The sequence below is a fragment of the Mobula hypostoma genome, chromosome 17, assembly GCF_963921235.1.
Source record: "Mobula hypostoma chromosome 17, sMobHyp1.1, whole genome shotgun sequence".
NCBI lineage: Eukaryota > Metazoa > Chordata > Chondrichthyes > Myliobatiformes > Myliobatidae > Mobula > Mobula hypostoma.
Window position 1 is genome coordinate 15,619,033 of NC_086113.1, and position 18,541 is coordinate 15,637,573.

Genomic DNA, 18,541 nt, shown 5'->3' on the forward strand with positions numbered 1-18,541 from the left:
AAATCCAAACATTAATTCCTATCAATCTTTTAAAAAAAAATTTTATTGCTTTGCAAAATGATTGTCTCTTCAGACCACACAAAAAAAAATTGGAAAGGGAAGTATTTTTTGCAGACTGACTATTCAAGATTGACGGAAAGAAAATTGTTCAGGAAAAAACATATTTCCGCTTCAGTTTACCTGCGTGTAGTGATATGTTATAGCTTCACAGATGAACCAAGCTGACCCTCTGCAGAGGTCCTTGAGATAGATCTTATAATGGAATTCAGTTAATGTTTATGATACCAAGATTACACAAAGTGAGTTCTGAAGCACTGGCTAATGAAAAATGGACCCACACTGGTGTGTCGCATAGTGAAAGGCTGAGACAGTTTCTGTAATTATTGCTGGCATGTAAACGTGACACCTGCTGTGTCCTGACTGTTCTACTCAATCAGGCATTGATTCTTAAGTCACTGTTACATGAAAAGAAGAGACATTCTTCTCATGGTTTTCAGAAAAGTGCCTCCTCTCCCATTTGGGCTCAATGGAATAATGCCAAGGCAAATAGCACATTAAAAATAAAGCATGTAGTAAACTTGTGCACATCCGATTGCCGTAAATACTGAGCAGAAAATAAATATGCAACATGATTAATCAGGGTCAAACAGTTTGGATCATCTTTTTCCCATTGCACAGCAAGGTGTGAGTTCAGTACAAGACTTCCAGAAGGTTAATTTACAGATTGAATCTGTGGTAAAGAAGGCAAATGCAATTTATTTCAAGGGGAATAGAATATAAAAGCAAGGAGATAACGCTGAACTTTTATAAGACACTAGTCAGGCTGAACTTGGAGTATTACCAACAGTTTTGGGCCCTTATCTCAGAAAGGATGTGCTGGCATTAGAGGGAGTCCAGAGGAGGTTCACAAGGATGATTCCAGGAATGAAGGGGTTAACGTATGAGGAGCATTTGGCAATTTTTGGCCTGTTCTCACTAGAATTTAGAAGAATTCGTTGCAATCTCATTGAAACCTACCGAGTGTTGAAAGGACTAGATAAGGTGGCTGTGGAGAGGATGTTTCCTGTGGTTGGGGTATCTACAACTATAGGGCACAGCCTCAAAATTGAGGGGCGACCCTTTAGTAGAGAGATAAGGAGGAATTTTTTTAGCCAGAGGGTAGGAAATCTGCAGAATGCTCTTCCTCAGACAGCAGTGGAGGGCAAGTCCATGGGTACATTTAAGGCGGAAGTTAATTGTTTCCTGATCGGTCAGGGCATCAAAGGATAAGACAAGAAGGCAGGTGGATGGGGTTGAGTGGGATCTGAGATCAGCCAAGATGGAATGGCGGAGCAGACTTGATGGGCTGAATGGCCTAATTCTGCTCCTATGTCTTTATGGTCTTATGGTCTGTGGATGCGGAGAGGATGTTTCCAATGGTGGGGGTATCCAGAACTAGAGGGCACAGCCTCAAAACTGAGGGGCAACCTTTTAGAATAGGGGTAAGGAAGAATCTGTTTCGCCACAGTGGTGAATCTACCATGGACTGCGGTGGAGGCCAAGTCCGTGGATATACTTAGAGCAGAAGTTGATGATTTCCTGATCGGACAGGTCATCAAAGGTTATGGCGAGAAGGCAGGAGTATGGGATTAAAAGGAATCTGGGATCGGCTATGATGAAATGGCAGAGCAGATTTGAGGGCTGAAAGGCCTAATTCTGCTCCTATGTTTTATTGTCTTAGGGACAAGTGGACTAAACCAGGTGAGGGTAGCCAGTAGGCCTCATAGCCCGCTGAGATCAGGGCATGCCTGTCCCAGCATGTAAAGTCAGCTCTGCAGACTGGGTGGATGAGATCCAATGGCCAGGAAAGTGAGTCTGCATTGCTCTGTAGAGAGTGAAGAGTGTGACATGGTATAGAAGATGTTATAGTCATCCACTACAATCAGGGAAGACACCAGTTTGTGACGGTTGTTCGTACCACTGGACCTGGACTTCTGAGGTCAAGAGAGTGGAACTGCCCTGGTGCAACGGCGTTTCCACTTTAAAAACTCTCCCGCACAGGTCTACTGTCATCGTCCGACATGACGGCAACCACCATTCATTGGCCTGAGTGGCTTTGAGCTACATTTTTTGAAAACTAATTTGAGATTAATTCTTTAAGCAACACACACAAAATGCTGGAGGAACTCAGCAGGGCAGGCAGGAAAACGAGTCGATATTTTGGGCCGAGACCCTTCGCCAGGACTGGAAAAGCAGATGAGAAGTGAGAGTAAGGAGATGGCGGGAGGGGAGGAAGAAGTGCAAGGTGATAGGTGATAGGTGGAATCGGGAGAAGGGGAGGAGTAAAGTAAAAGGCTGGGGAGGTGATGGGTGAAAGAGTTAAAGGGCTGGAGAAGGGGGAGTCTGATCGGAGAAGATAGAAGACCATGAAAGAAGGGGAAGGGGGAGGAGCACCAGAGGGAGGTGATGGGCAGGTAAGTAGATAAGGTGCAAGGGAAATGGGAATAAGGAAGATGGAGGCAACCGGAAGTTTGAGAAATCGATGTTCATGCCAGCAGGTTGGAGAATATAAAGTGCTCCTTATTACTTTGAGTTTCTTTAATTTTTTTGCCAAATGATCTTAATGAATGAACCTGTGTGAACAAGTTGAACTAATTGGCATCACCAAGGGCATCCTAGATCAGGAAAACCTGACCCAACTTGATATTGAATAATGGCATTTATACATTACTTTCCTGTAGATGTTGCTTTGCTTATCTTTGCTGGTGGCCAGACATTAGATCATCTTCAGTGCTGCTAGTATATTCCTGCTCTCCATGTAAGCTACATCTGGGGCTTTATGGGAAGAAATGTGACCTGAACCTTTCATCATCGCTCTCCAACTTGTTGTTTTTGGACAGAAGAACTGTACATTTCAGACCTATTTTTAAAAAAAAGTCACAGTGTTGCATCACAGGGTAGAGTAGCCAAATTGGAATATCTTGCAGGTAGCTGATAACAAAACGTAAAAAGGATAATGTATTACCATTATTTACCATTGATTCTGAAACTTAGTCACTGAAGAACATCATTCAGCCAGTTGTGCTTCTCCTGACTCTTTAAACATCCAATTAGTTCTGCTGCTCTGCTTATATCCTCATGACCTAATACCCTGCTGAAAATGATTACCAAACTTGGTTCCACTCCTTTATTTCTCCATGTCATTTCTCAGAATTTACAACATTTTTCTACTGTGACTTCTTTGGTTCTTTTTCTCATTATCAAAGATCTGATTTGCTGGTTTATTAACACTTCCATGGTCTGAGAAGTTCAAAGCATGCATTGCTATACAGTTTGTAATGTATGGAAATGCAAAATTAATTAGCGAATATTTGGCACTTCTGAGCAGCATAGTCTACCAAATGAAATCCATTTCTGTGTTCCTGTGTGTGTAGTGCATTGAAGCATTGCTGTTTTCCAGCAATGATGCCAATTGTCATTCAACACGAGCTCTTCATGTGGCTGTGATGCTGGTTTGCATGTGAACAGTGTGAATCTTGGCCAGGAAAAATGAGTGAATGCTTTGATAAAGGCCTTACAGGCTCTTCAGCCACAATGTTGTGCCGACCCTTTAACCTACTCCAAGATCAATTTAACCCTTCCCTCCCAAAAAGTTCTGCCTTTTTCTATCAGCTGTGTGCCTATCTAAATGTCTGTAATGTATCTGCCTCTACCATCACCACTGGCAGCATGTTCCACATGCCTCTGTGTTTAAAAAAAACACCTACCTCTGACATCCTCACTCATACTTTCCTCCAATCACCATAAAGTTATGCCCCCTCATATTAGTTATTTCTGCCCTGGGGAAAAAAAAATGTCCCTGTCTGTCTACTTGATCTATGCCTCTTATCATCTGGTACACCTCTATCAGGTCACCTCTCTCTCACTTTCACTCCAAAGAGAAAAGCCCCAGCTCAGTCACCCTACCAACATCAGACATGCTCTCTAATCAAGGTAGCGTTCTGGTAAAACTGCTCTTCACCCTCTCTAAAGTGTCTTCATCCTTCCTATAATGAGACTACCAGAACTGAACATAGTACTCCAGGTCTGGTCTAAATGAGGTTTTATAGAGCTGCAACATTGCCTTGCACCTCCTGAACTTACTCCCCTAAGTAATAAAGGCAAACACACCAACAAATTCTTAAACACCCGATCTGCCTGTACTATAACTTTGAGGGATCTATGGATGTGAACCCCAAGATCCCTCTGTTCCTCCCTACTGTTTAAAATCTTTCCATTAACCCTGAATTCTGCCTTCTTGGGTATTAGTTGAAAAGGTGGTCCTTATCTCTGCTGCTGTGGGGAAACCAGGTGTAGATTTTCTCTTTCAAATCAATGGCTAAATGTGTTTGCAGTATTACAGTTGAGGCTTTGTACGATTGTTACTCTGATGTGAACTTGCAACGTTTTATTTTTATTTTAACAATACAGTGCCGAGTAGGCCCTTCGGGCCCTTTGAACTGTGATGCTCCAGCAAGCCCTGACAACCTCGATTAACCTTAGCCTAATCTCGGGACAATTTACAACGACCAGTTAGCCTATCTGGTATGACTTTGGACTGAGGGAGGAAACTGGCGGACCTGGAGGAAACCCTCTCGTCCCACGGGGAGGACGTACAGAGACATACTTATAGAGTGGCACCGGAATTGAACTCCAAACCCTGGAACGCCCTGAGCTGTAATAGTGTCGTGCTAACTGCTATGCTACTGTGAGGCACGCAACGTTACAATGTCCATTTGGTTGCGGAGCAACAGAGTGCCTACTCCTGAGCTGGCCCTGCCTTACTTAATGGAGTGAACATCTATCGTTAGGAATTGAATGTCTTCTGGTATAACTTTGCTCCATTGCTGTACAAGTGTTCAGTGACATTTTCCAGCCTCTTGCTTGTGGCTGCCAGAGGAAGGAAGGAAGGAAGGTCGGTCGGTCACATTCTCTCTCTCTCTCCCCCTTCACTCTCTCTCTCTCCCTTCAGTCTCTCTCTCTCTCCCCCTTCACTCTCTCTCTCCCCTCTCTCTCTCTCCCCCTTCACTCTCTCTCTCCCCTTCAGTCTCTCTCTCTCTCCCCCTTCAGTCTCTCTCTCCCCCTTCACTCTCTCTCTCCCCTTCACTCTCTCTCTCTCTCCCCTTCATTCTCTCTCTCCCCACTTCACTCTCTCTCTCCCCTTCACTCTCTCTCTCCCCCATCACTTTCTCTCTCTCCCCTTCACTCTCTCTCTCTCCCCAATCTCTCTCCCCTTCAGTCTCTCTCTCTCCCCACTCTCTCTCTTCCCTTTCACTCTCTCTCTCCCCACTTCACTCTCTCTCTCCCCTTCACTCTCTCTCTCTCCCCTTCACTCTCTCTCTCCCCTTCACTCTCTCTCTCTCCCCCTTCACCCTCTCTCTCTCTCCCCCTTCACTCTCTCTCTCCCCTTCACTCTCTCTCTCCCCTTCAATCTCTCTCTCCCCTTCACTCTCTCTCTCCCTCTTCAATCTCTCTCTCCCCCTTCACTCTCTCTCTCCCCTTCAGTCTCTCTCTCTCCCCTTCAGTCTCTCTCTCCCCCCTTCACTCTCTCTCCCCTTCACTCTCTCTCTCTCCCCTTCAATCTCTCTCTCTCCTTCACTCTCTCTCTCCCCCCTTCAGTCTCCCCCCCTTCAGTCTCTCTCTCTCTCTCCACTCTCTCTCCCCCCCTTCAGTCTCTCTCTCTCTCTCCACTCTCTCTCTCCCCTTCACTCTCTCTCTCTCCCCCTTCACTCTCTCTCCCCTTCAATCTCTCTCTCTCCCCTTCACTCTCTCTCTCTCCCCCTTCACTCTCTCTCTCCCCTTCACTCTCTCTCTCCCCCTTCACTCTCTCTCCCCTTCAATCTCTCTCTCTCCCCTTCACTCTCTCTCTCTTTCCCTCTTCACTTTGTCTCTCTCTCCCTTCACTCTCTCTCTCTCCACTTCAGTCTCTTTCTCTTCCCCTTCACTCTCTCTCTCCCCTTCACTCTCTCTCTCCCCCTTCACTCTCTCTCTCCCCTTCACTCTCTCTCTCTCTCCCTCTTCACTTTCTCTCTCTCTCTCCCTTCACTCTCTCTCTCTCCACTTCAGTCTCTTTCTCTTCCCCTTCACTCTCTCTCTCCCCTTCACTCTCTCTCTCCCCCTTCACTCTCTCTCTCCCCCCTTCACTCTCTCTCTCCCCTTCACTCTCTCTCTCTCTCCCTCTTCACTTTCTCTCTCTCTCCCTTCACTCTCTCTCTCTCCACTTCAGTCTCTTTCTCTTCCCCTTCACTCTCTCTCCCCTTCACTCTCTCTCTCCCCCTTCACTCTCTCTCTCCCCTTCACTCTCTCTCTCCCCCTCTCTCTCTCTCCCCCTTCACTCTCTCTCTCCCCTTCAGTCTCTCTCTCTCCCCTTCACTCTCTCTCTCCCTCTTCACTCTCTCTCTCTCCACTTCACTCTCTCTCTCCCCTTCACTCTCTCTCTCCCCTTCACTCTCTCTCTCCCCTTCAGTCTCTCTCTCTTCCCCTTCACTCTCTCTCTCCCCTTCACTCTCTCTCTCCCCCTTCACTCTCTCTCTCCCTTTCACTCTCTCTCTCCCCCTTCACTCTCTCTCTCCCCTTCACTCTCTCTCTCCCCCTTCACCCTCTCTCCTTCACTCTCTCTCTCTCCCCTTCACTCTCTCTCTCTCCCCCTTCAGTTTCTCTCTCTCCCCTGCACTCTCTCTCTCTCTCCCCTTCACTCTCTCTCTCCCCTTCACTCTCACTCTCTCTCTCCCCTTCACTCTCTCTCTCCCCCTCTTCACTCTCTCTCTCCCCCTCTCTCTCTCCCCTTCACTCTCCCTCTCTCTCCCCTCTCTCTCCCTCTCTTTCCCCCTCTCTCCCTCTCTCTCCCTCCCTCTCTCTCCCCCACCTCTTTCTTTCTCCCCTTCACTGTCTCTCTCTCCCTCTCCCTTTCACTCTCTCTCCCCTCTCTCTCCCCATCTCTCTCTCCCTCTCCCTCCCCCTCTCTCTCTCCCTCTCCCTCCCCCTCTCTATCTCCCTCTCTCTCACCCTCTCTCTCTCCCCTTCACTGTCTCTCTCTCCCCTTTCACTGTCTCTCTCTCCCCCTTCACTGTCTCTCTCTCTCCCCCTTCAGTCTCTCTCTCTCCCTTCACTGTCTCTCTCTCTCTCCCTTTCACTCTCTCTCTCCCCCTCTCTCTCCCCCTCTCTCCCCCTCTCTCTTCCCTTTACTGTCTCTCTCTTTCTCTCCCCTTCACTCTCTCTCTCTCCCCTTCACTGTCTCTCTCTCCCTCTCCCTTTCACTCTCTCTCTCCCCTCTCTCTCCCCCCTCTCTATCTCCCTCTCTCTCTCCCCTTCACCGTCTCTCTCTCCCCTTCACCGTCTCTCTCTCCCCTTCACTCTCTCTCTCTCCCCTTCACTGTCTCTCTCTCCCTCTCCCTCTCTCCCTCTCCCTCTCTCTCTCTCCCCCTCTCTCTCGCTCTCTCTCCCCCCCTCTCCCCTTCACTGTCTCTCTCTTTCTCTCCCCTTCACACTCTCTCTCTCCCCTTCACTGTCTCTCTCTCCCTCTCCCTTTCACTCTCTCTCTCCCCTCTCTCTCCCCCCTCTCTATCTCCCTCTCTCTCACCCTCTCTCTCTCCCCTTCACTGTCTCTCTCTCCCCTTTCACTGTCTCTCTCCCCCTTCACTGTCTCTCTCTCTCCCCCCTTCAGTCTCTCTCTCTCTCCCTTCACTGTCTCTCTCTCTCCCTTTCACTCTCTCTCCCTCTCCCTCTCTCTCGCCCTCTCTCTCTCCCTCTCTCTCTCTTGCTCACTGCTCCTGAGGGAAGGTACTTGTGTTTGAGTGATCTCTCTCTCTCCCTTGATGCTATTGGAGCATGCTGCAAGAACATGCATTGTATGGATTTGAATTCTAATTCAAGTCTATGATATGTACTAGTTCTGGATGCTTCTTTTTTGTTGCTACTACTGAGCAATTTTTGAATTGGACAGGCTGCAGATAATGAACACTGAGCTGAACTGAAATATGCCTTTTGATTTTGCGTTTTATATTCTGTGTTTATGCTATTTTCTTTTGTTGCCGTTTGGACATTCATTGCATGTGGGGAGGGAGTTGATGTTATTCTTTGAATGGGTTGACTCCATGGTTCTTTGTTTTGTGGCTGATTGTGGGGAAGACAAATCTCAAGGCTGCATACATATTTTGATGATACATGTACTTTGAATCTTTGAAGACACTACTGCTTCTTTGAGAGTCGCTGCTTTCACTGAAGCATGGCCTGTCTATAGCATTACCTCTGTTATTTGCTTATGCAAGCATCAACTCATAAAAGACAACAGACACTACATCACTGGAGATGTTCCATTTCAAGGAGGATGCAGTGGGAGAAACAGAACGTTTCCTCAGGCACAGCAGGGATGATGGCAGGCAATAATGGAACTGTTGTTACTCTTCATCCATCAGGCTCCATGGACAACTTCACTCACCTCAACTATGCATTGATTCCATAACCTATGTACTCATTTGAAGGGCTCTATAACTCATGTTCTCAGTTTTATTCATTTATTTTTAATTTGCACAGTTTGTCTTCTTTTGCGCATTGGTTGTTTGTCAGTCTTTGCCTGTGTGCAGTATTTCATTGATTCTATTGTATTTCTTTGTTATGCTGTGAATATCTGCAAGAAAAATGAATCTGAAGGTAAAATATGATGACATATATGTACTTTGATAATATATTTACTTTGAACTTTGAAATTTTCAACCGAATAGATTAGTCAGCTCAAGAAGCATGCCTCCGTCCAAAGATTCTACCTCATATTTCGGAGAATAGGGGAGATTTTATGGAGGATTTGTATGCAGAATTATGAGGGGTACAGATAGGGTAAATGCAAGCAGGCTTTATCCACTGAGCCTAGACAGAAGTCATAGATTGATAGTGAAAGGTGAAATATTTAAGGGGAACTTGAGGGAAAACTTCTTCAGTTAGAAGATGGATGTGGGTTTGATTGCAACGTTTAAGGGGTTTGAATAGATACATGGATGGGAGGGGTATCGAGGGCTATAATCCAGGTCAATGAGACTTGGCAGAATAACAGTTCAGCATGGACTAGATGGGCTGAATGGCCTATTTCTGTGCAGTAGTGATCCATGACTCTATTGAATGAATAGAAATACTCCAAAATATTGTCAATGTTCAGGGGAGAAAATGGCAATGTGTGGGAAGAGACAGGTGATATTATTGTTGGTGACAGGGTTGCAGATACATTGGTGAGTCTTCTGTTGCCATCAACTACAGACAAGGTCTCATATGTGGTCCTCTAAGGTCATCAAATTTGGCACACAAATTAGAAAGCAAACAGAAAGATTGGCAGACAGTTTAAAGGCACTGGCAAAGAGTGGAAGTTGCAGGTCACTTAAGGATGTATGTTATGGAATTGATCGATGTGTGGAATGAGGAAAATAAACAGTTGAAGTTTCAGAACAGATGAAGGGTCTTGGTCTGAAACATCAACTTTTTATTCCACCCCCCCCCCCCCACACAGATGCTGCCTGACTTCCTGCGTTCCTCCAGCATTTTGTGTGTGTTGCTCTGTCCTGTCCATTTCGCTGTTGGTCAAAGAATGCACGATGCATCACGGTGGCAGCAACACACCGAGAGGGAAATTGCTGTTAAAGGTAACCTTGAGGAAACAGACCTGTAAAGCAAAGTAACAAGCTGGACAGGGAATGAGACATGCCAGAGAAAAGACTTTGTGTGCGGGTCCAGTCAAAGATGCCCCTTTTGAATAGTCTGACCCAAAGGCATGGGTGATTTGGCAATTGCAGTACACTGGGACTATTCACAAACCTCACTTGGAGGCAGTTCAGAGAAAAGTCTGTCATCTGTTTCAACAGCATGAGTGAATTAGTTCTCAGGAGTTCCAGAGGAGCGGTCAAGTCTCAGCAAGAATCCACAAGCAGAAGAAAAACCAATTGAATCAGAATTAATATCACCGAATTTCTCATATGTCATACGAAATTTGTTAACTTTATGGTAGCAATACAATGAAATACACGATAAATAAATACAGAGAAAATAATTGAGTTACATTGAGTATATATATGTCTATTAAATAGTTAAAATAAGTAGCACAAAAAAACTGAAATAATAAATTAATGAGGTAGTGTTCATGGGGTCAGGGAGCATTTGGAAATTGGATGGCAGAGGGGAAGAAGCTGTTCGTGAATCACTGAGTGTGTGCCTTCAGGCTTCTGTACCTCCTTTCTGATGGTAACAGTGAGAAAAGGGTTCACGTCCTGGGTGGTGGAGATTCTTAATGATGGACGCTGCCTTACTGAGGCACTGCTCCGTGAAGATGTCTAGGTTACTATGGGGTCTAGTATCTAAGATGGAGCTGACTAACTTTACAAGGTTCTGCAACTTAAGCATCAGCATAAGAAACGTAAGTTTCAGCATAAGGTGCTGAAATGTGGTGCAATTGACTGGGTCTGGCAGAAACAACAGAGTTCTGGGAAAGAGCTCAGAGTCAACCAGCCTCTTCCTACCTACACCTTTGCTAAAAGGACTGAATTCTGTAAACTGGCTGCATGCATCTTAGGATGCTCTTTATTTACTGCGGCTCGGCATTCAATGCCATCATTGTGGTAAACCATATATATATGTTGTAACTGGGTTACCTGTCTGGACACGCCCCTCTGCTGACTGCTCCTGTAGTTCTTCCCGCAGACCCCTGAATAAAGGCGATTGTGTCACTGCTCCTCCCTCAGTCCAGGGGCAGATACTCAGCATGGTGGAGGTCACATTTTACTGCTAATAAAAGCCTTTCAGTATTTACCCTACTTCCAGTCTTTTGGAGTTATTGATGGTGCATCAATCATTCCCTCAAACTAATTAATATGCTTCAAGACCTTGGCCTCAAAACCTCCTTGCGCAATGGCATCCTGGATTTCCTAACTTGCAGGCCCCAGTCAGTTCGGATTTGCAGCAACGCCTCCCTTGCAGTCGCCATCACCACAAGGGGTCAACAAGGCTGTGTGCTCAGCCCCCTGCTGCACTCACTTTACACATATAACTATGTGGCTAAGTACAGCTCCAATGCAAGTGTAATCCTTAGGTTCGGCCGGAATGTGTTTGTCTCGGGGGAGGCAGCCTCTGGCCCAGCCAAACTGAGAAATCTCATTTGAGTGGATGCTGTGTGATGTGTTGCCCGGTTACAAATCTGTACTGCAAAATATCAGGCAGTATACTGTATGCAATTGAACATTATAAATCTTAATCTGATAATAGGGTTAGTGAAGAAAATAAAAAGAAAAAGGGCCCATTTTAATGAAACAGTCTAACGTTGGAACGTTGGAGCTCACGGTTCCATCCATTCGTTCCCCGTCGACCTCCTCCGAGTGTCACTGACCCTCGGAACCTCGCTCCAAGTCCACTCCATCTGGCGGTCTACCCACTATCTCCATTCGCATCCTCTCTCTTCATCTCTTGCCGACAAAAGACCGTGAATCCCTTCTCTCAGACCCACAAGAAAGAAACAACATGCCTCTCATTGGATGGCACATATTCCAAAGCCCCCGATATCTCTAGTCATAACCCAAACATTGCTGCTACGGAGAAACCATTACATTAACAATGAAACATTACAGAGAGGCCATTACATTAGCCGTGAAACCTTACAGAGTGTTACACAAGAAAGCAGCATCCATCATCAAGGACCCCACCCCCCACCACCCAGGTCATGCTCTCTTCTTTCTGCTGCCATCAGGAAGAAGGTACAGGAGCTTCAGGACCCCTACCATCAGGTTCAGTGATTAGGCTATTGAACTTAAGAGGATAACTTCACTCAACTTCACTTGCCCCGTCATTGAAATGTTCTCACAACCAATGAGGACTCTTCATCTTGTGTACTTGATGTTTTTAAATTATTATTTCTTTCTTCTTGTACTTGCGCAGTTTGTTGTCTTCTGCAGTCTGGTTGAACACCCAAGTTGGCTGGTCTTTCATTGATTCTGTTATGATTATTATTCTGTAGAATTGTTGCGTATGTCCACAAGAAAATGAATCTCAGGGTTGTATGCCGTGACATGTATGTACTTTGATAATAAATTTACTTTGAACTTTTGAAACTTGAATGTGGAGGAAGTTCCAAAACATAGAAACATAGAAACATAGAAGATAGGTGCAGGAGTAGGCCATTCGGCCCTTCGAGCCTGCACCACCATTTATTATGATCATGGCTGATCATCCAACTCAGAACCCTGCCCCAGCCTTCCCTCCATACCCCCTGATCCCCGTAGCCACAAGGGCCATATCTAACTCCCTCTTAAACATAGCCAATGAACTGGCCTCAACAGTTTCCTGTGGCAGAGAATTCCACAGATACCCTCTGAAAACCCTCTGAAGAATCTAACAGTAGTGATAGGATTTTTAATGTTAGCTCTATGCAGCATAGACAGGGTGCAACAAGTTAGGCTCAAATGTATCATGTCAAAATTTGAAGTCTTGGGGGAGCCTTTATGAATTAAAAAGTGACAGCAGGAAAATGAAAAGGCACAGTAGCGACTATGGGTCAGATTGGGAGCTGTTTCCTTTCTTTCTTTTTCAATCTTTTTATTAATTTCAAAATACAGAAACAAAACATAGCCATAATACAAATAGTAGGAGATATATTGTTACACTTAAAAAAAGTAATTGCAAAACCAAGTAGTGGAAATTAACAAAGCTCCCAAACATGTAGAACTAACCACGGATAATACAAAGCAAAAAAAAACTGGAAAAAAAAACATGAAAAAGAAAAAAAAACAAAACAAAAAAAACCCCATCCCCAAAGAAAAACAAAATTGATCAACTAAACTAAAAGACTTGGGCAAAACTAACAACTTAAAAATGGAAAAGAAGAAAACCTTAGTGTCGACGACTCCAATCCCCTCCAACAACAGTACAGAGAGATAAAACAAGTTTGGAAATAATCAAATTACATCAAATGAAAATGCTGAATGAATGGCCAGCTGATTCCAGACAGAAGCATAAAGATGGAGTATCTTAAAAACAGAGATCGTTTAAAGATTAAAGATTAGCTTTAATTGTCACATGTGCGGCACAACATCAAAACATTGGGTGAAATGCATTGTTTGCATCAATGACCAGCACAGCCTGAAAGAATGCTGGGGTGGCCTACGAGAGTTGCCATACTTCTGGCACCAACACTGCACAAGCACAACGTACTAACCCTAACCCATACATCTTTGGAAAGTGGTTGGAAATCGCAGCACCCAGAGAAAACTTGTGGTCATGGGGAGAACATATAAACTCCTTACAGACAGCAGAGGGAATTGAGCTCTGATCTTCTAATCGTGGGTGCTGTAAAGTGTTACACTAACCACTACCCTAATTGGATGGAGATGATCGAATAAAGCAACATAAAAGTTCAGTGCCATATTGTAACTGCTGTCATGATTGATGAGAGTTATTAGCTTTTGCGTTAAGGTTTATGTGACCAGTTAAGTGTACATAGTAACAACTAAAAGTTACAACAAATTCAATGTTATAAAGGCAGTAAGGTTGAAACAGTAGCTGCCATACCAGAAGTGTCACTGGGTATTACGTGGACAGGATGTTTCCCATAGTGGAGGAGACTGGGACCAGAGGCACAGCCCCAGAATAGAGGGACGTCCCTTTAGAACAGAGATGAGGAGGAATTTCTTTAGCCAGAGGATGGTGAATCTGAGGAATTCATTGCCACAGATTGCTGTGGAGGCCAAGTCATTGGGTACATTTAAAGCAGAAGTTGATAGGTTCTTGATCAGTGAGAGCATCAAAGGTTACGAGGAGAAGGCAGGAGAATGGGGTTGGGAGAGATAATAAATCAGCCGCAATGGAATGATGGAGCAGACTCGATGGGCCAAATGGCCTAATTCTGCTCCTATGTCTTATGGTCGATCTGGAGCAGTGATCCATTGGAATCACTGATACCTAGAACAGATATTTTAGGGATGTGCAATTTGCACTGCTTAGTGGACAAAGGGACTAAATGATTGAATGAATTTATAATTGGTTGAATTTTGAGTTGTGTGTTGATGTAAATAGTTGTATAGTTTCATACATGAAAATATTTGATTGCATTTATTACATCTATTACATTGCATCTATGACTAATATGAAGGGGCTTAACTTTAAGGTGATTGGAGGAAAGTATAGGTGGGATGCCCAAAGTTACCTTCTTTTACACAGGGAGTGGTGGGTGTATGGAACACACTGCTAGGGGTGTGGTAGAGGCAAATAGACTAGGAGCATTTAAGAAACTCTTAGATAGGCACAGGGATGATGTAAAAATGGAGGGGCATGTTAGAGGGAAAGGCTAGATTGTTCTTAGAGTAGGTTAAAAGGTTGGCAGAACATCGTAGGCCAAAGGGCCTATACTATGCTGTTGTGTTCTATGTCCTTTTAATTGGTTTCTTTATTTAAAGAGGAAACTATGTAGCATGATTAATTGGAAGGGTAACTTTAAGAACTGAATTACTATGTGATGTCACTTTGGCACATGGGCGAGACCCTGCTATTTAGTAGAGTTACTGCCTTCCATAAAGGATATTCTGTTTGGAACTCTACCTCTGCGTATTTGCTTATGCAAGCAGCTACACAAAGGAACCTACAGATACTAAAAGTACAGTCAGCTGACTGAGGCTCCTGCTTACAGTCGAGCTTCCAGATGGAAACCATCGGTCCCGCTATAGGGAGGTCATGATTCTTGTCTTCCTCCTGAAATTATGCATGGTTACTGGGCCCAGACTTGCTAAAGGCCTGGAATTCATGTTGCTTTGGCACACATTGTGTATGAAAGAAAATCTGTCCCTCATGGTCCAAGAAGCAAATCCCGAGAGTAGTTTCACTTCAGCATGCATTTATGTGAACCATACAATACCTAGCCCAGTTTCTCCTGATTTCCTCTTGCAAAACTTTTTAAGATTGTGAAGACATTACCAAACACAGTCTTTGCTGATCCAGTAATAACCCAGTTTCTCTTGTTTATTCATGTTATTAATGAGCTTCATCCTTGTTACCATTCCCATAAATCTCCTTGGAACCCTGTCTTAAGGGCTTGGTGTACTTCTCAACATATGATGCCCAGAGATGATCAATGTTCTCCTCCTGAGCCATGACCACTTTGTAGAAGATTAGTTATAATTTCAGTGTTACTTGGCTTTCAGGCAAAGTTTAATGGAGAAGGGAATGAGGGTGATGTGACAAAGGGAATAAAGGTTTAATTGAGGAAAACTCACAGCACTTTGGTGAGTTGGCTCTAACCTACTGATAAATGAATCTTATTTGAATGGCAGATAGGGTAAAGGCAAGATACAATCACAGGAGGTGGACTGATATTTTGAAGTCAAGTCAAGTTTGTCATACATGTATACTGTCAAATGAGGCAACATTTCCCTGAACCAGGGTGTAAAGCACATAACACACAATAACCAGTGAAAGGAAGGATACAATATACTGGTAAACTACGGGAGGAGAAGATGGCAGCGTGCCATGCATGCGCAGCTCTCTGGTGAAAAATGATGTCATATCTGTTAAATAGGGGCCATCGGTAATTCTAATTTGATGGAGAATGGACGTGAAATCACAGAGGAACATCCGGAGAAATTTCTGAAACGCCAGTCTGCTGCTGTCGTTACTGTGTGGTCGGAAATCTTTTGGAGGGTAGGCCTCAAAATCCCCGGCCTTGCCTGCTTTTGGCGACCGAGAAAGAGGTCGAATCGCTCAGACAGAGATGGCGCTCAGTACTCGGTGTCGGAGAGCTGATCAGAGCTCGAAGTTTTCGGATGACTCAGAGTTGGATTGTGGTCGGCATGGCAGGGAGAGTTTTTCTTCCCTCTCCCGTTCGCGTGAGATACGGGACATTTGAGAAACTTTGAACTTTACTGTGCTCACGGACTTTCTTCGTCAAGTTATGGTATTGTGCGCTGTTGTAACTATATGTATAATTATGTGGTTTTGTCAGTTTTTTCAGTCTTGGTTTGTCCTGTTTTTGTGATATCACACCAGAGGAAATAATGTATCATTTCTTAATGCATGCATTAATAAATGACAATAAAAGGGGACTACGGTTCTTCATAATCTAAATAAACAAAGTAAAGTGCACAAGTTAAGTATTGTAAGGTACAGAACAGATTAACCGGTGATGCTTTGAATGTGATGTGGCAGGGAGTTCAGAAGCCTAATGACCTGAGGGAAGAAACTGTTTCTCATCTGGATCATTCTTGTCTTTATGCATCGGAGTCTCCTGCCTGATGGTAGAAAGTCAAAGAGAATGCTGGATGGATGGGTGGGATACTTAATAATATTAAGTGCCCTGCCTACGCAGTACTTCTGATAAATATTCCTGATGGATGGTCGGGAGATCCCTATGATCCTCTCAGCTGTTATCATGGTCCCCTGTGGGGACTTCTGGCCTGATGCCCAGCAGCTCCCATACCAGACGGAGATGCAACTTGTCAGGACGCTCTCAATGGTGCTTCTATAAAATGCAGTTAGGATGGGAGGGGTGGGGTGGGGTGGGGGGAGGCCTCGCTTGCCTCAACCTTCAGGTTGGAAGCCTCTGATTTAACCTATGTTACCAGTTTTAATTTGAGCATCTGGTTTCCTGGTCTGTATGTACATGTGTATATGACAATGAACTCTACTTTGACTTTGTCTGGAACCAGCTACTGTGGAAGTGGAAGAATTAGCCCTGAGACTGAATCACTCTCTCATGGCACTACTAATCTATTCTCCCATCTGCTTCTTGCTTTGATTATTTCCTGTGCGTGACTAGGCACAGATCAAACACCACCTATATGATGAAAGTACTGTCATTGGCAGAATCTCAGATGGCAACGAGGAAGCACATAGGAGTGAGATAGATCAGCTGGTTGAGGGGAGTTGCAACCATCAGAAAGGCCAGTGAATTAATTGTGGACTTCAGGAAGAGAAAAATGGGAGAAAATATACCAGCCCTCATTGAGAAATCAACATCAGAAAGGATGAGCAGCTTCCAATTCCATGGCATCAATATCTCAGAGGACCTGTCCTAGTCCTGACCCAGCATATTGATGCAGTGACAAAAAAGACACAGCAACGGCTCTATTTTACTACGAGCTTGAGAAGATTTGATATGTCATCAAAGACTCTTGCAAATTTCTAGAGATGTACATGTTGTGGCGTGGATGAAATTACCGGAGAGACAGAGTCACTGGTAGATACAAAGCAGCTTCTTTATTTGACACAACAAGGTACAGCAGGCATCATACGGATGGAGACGCTTTTGGTAGAAAGGTCTGCTAACTCAATGTGAGCTCAATATTTATATGCTAAACACAAAGGCAATCGCTACTTAAAAAGTTATTGACAATGCATAGACAATGCTTCCTTTTGAAGTTACATACAAACATCACACCTTCAGATTTCATCCTTTCCTTCTGACGCCGACATGTCTGGGTTGATATCCACAGCCTTTAGTTCAATCCACAATACATTTATTTGACATTTTACGTGATAACATAGAAGACAATTAATATTTAAAATGTATAGATAATACTGTCTTCGAAACTACAGCATCTGGTCAAACTACGGCACCAGAAGCATCTGGTATTCACACCTTTTTAGGAAGCGCATTGTTGTGGACTCAATCCACAGTACCTTGTCAAATAGTCAAATAGGAGTCTGGTGACCAAAGTCATTTAAGTGTAAACAAATCATCTACCCAATAAAACTCACTCTAACGGTATGCTGGAGAGTATTCTGACTGGTTGTATCACCAGCTGGTATGGAAGCTTCAATGCACAGGATCACAAGAGGCTGTAGAGGATTGCAGACCCAGCCACCTTCACCATGTGCACAACCCTCCCCACCATTAAGGAAATGCTCAGGAAGGCAACATCCATCATTAAGGACCCACATCATCCCTGATATGTTCCCTCCTCATTACTATCATTGGGGAGGAGGCACAGGAGCATAAAGATGCAAACTCGATGATTTAGGAACAGCTTCTTCCTATCTGACATCAGATTTCTGAACAGCCCATGAAGGCATGGACACTATTCGTCTTTTGCTTTACCGGCAAGTTTTATTTCATATTGTAGCTTATCATAATATTTATGTCTGACACTGTACTGTGGCCATAAAACAACAAATTTCGTGACATTTGTAGGTAATAATTAACCAGATCCCGATAAGATTAATCATAAACTTCTCTTATCTGTAACATCTTTAGGAATGAATCTGTAATCATACATGGAGCTGCAGCTTTAGATGTTTTTCTTTGCTTATGTCTGGTGTGTCTCATATTAGCCCAAACTATCCTCTCTTTGAAAGGCCTTACAATATTTAACAGCTGCTCTGTCCTGAACTCGGGTAGCATTCAGATGAATAATTTTACAGTTGATATCTCAGTCCTTCTCCTTAACTATTCCAAGCCGAGATGGATAGAAAACATCATGAAGCTACCCAAATTAGGATTCAGACTCCGACTCAGCTTTATTAATCACACGCACAATCAGTGAGATGCGTCATTTGTGTTAACAACCAATAC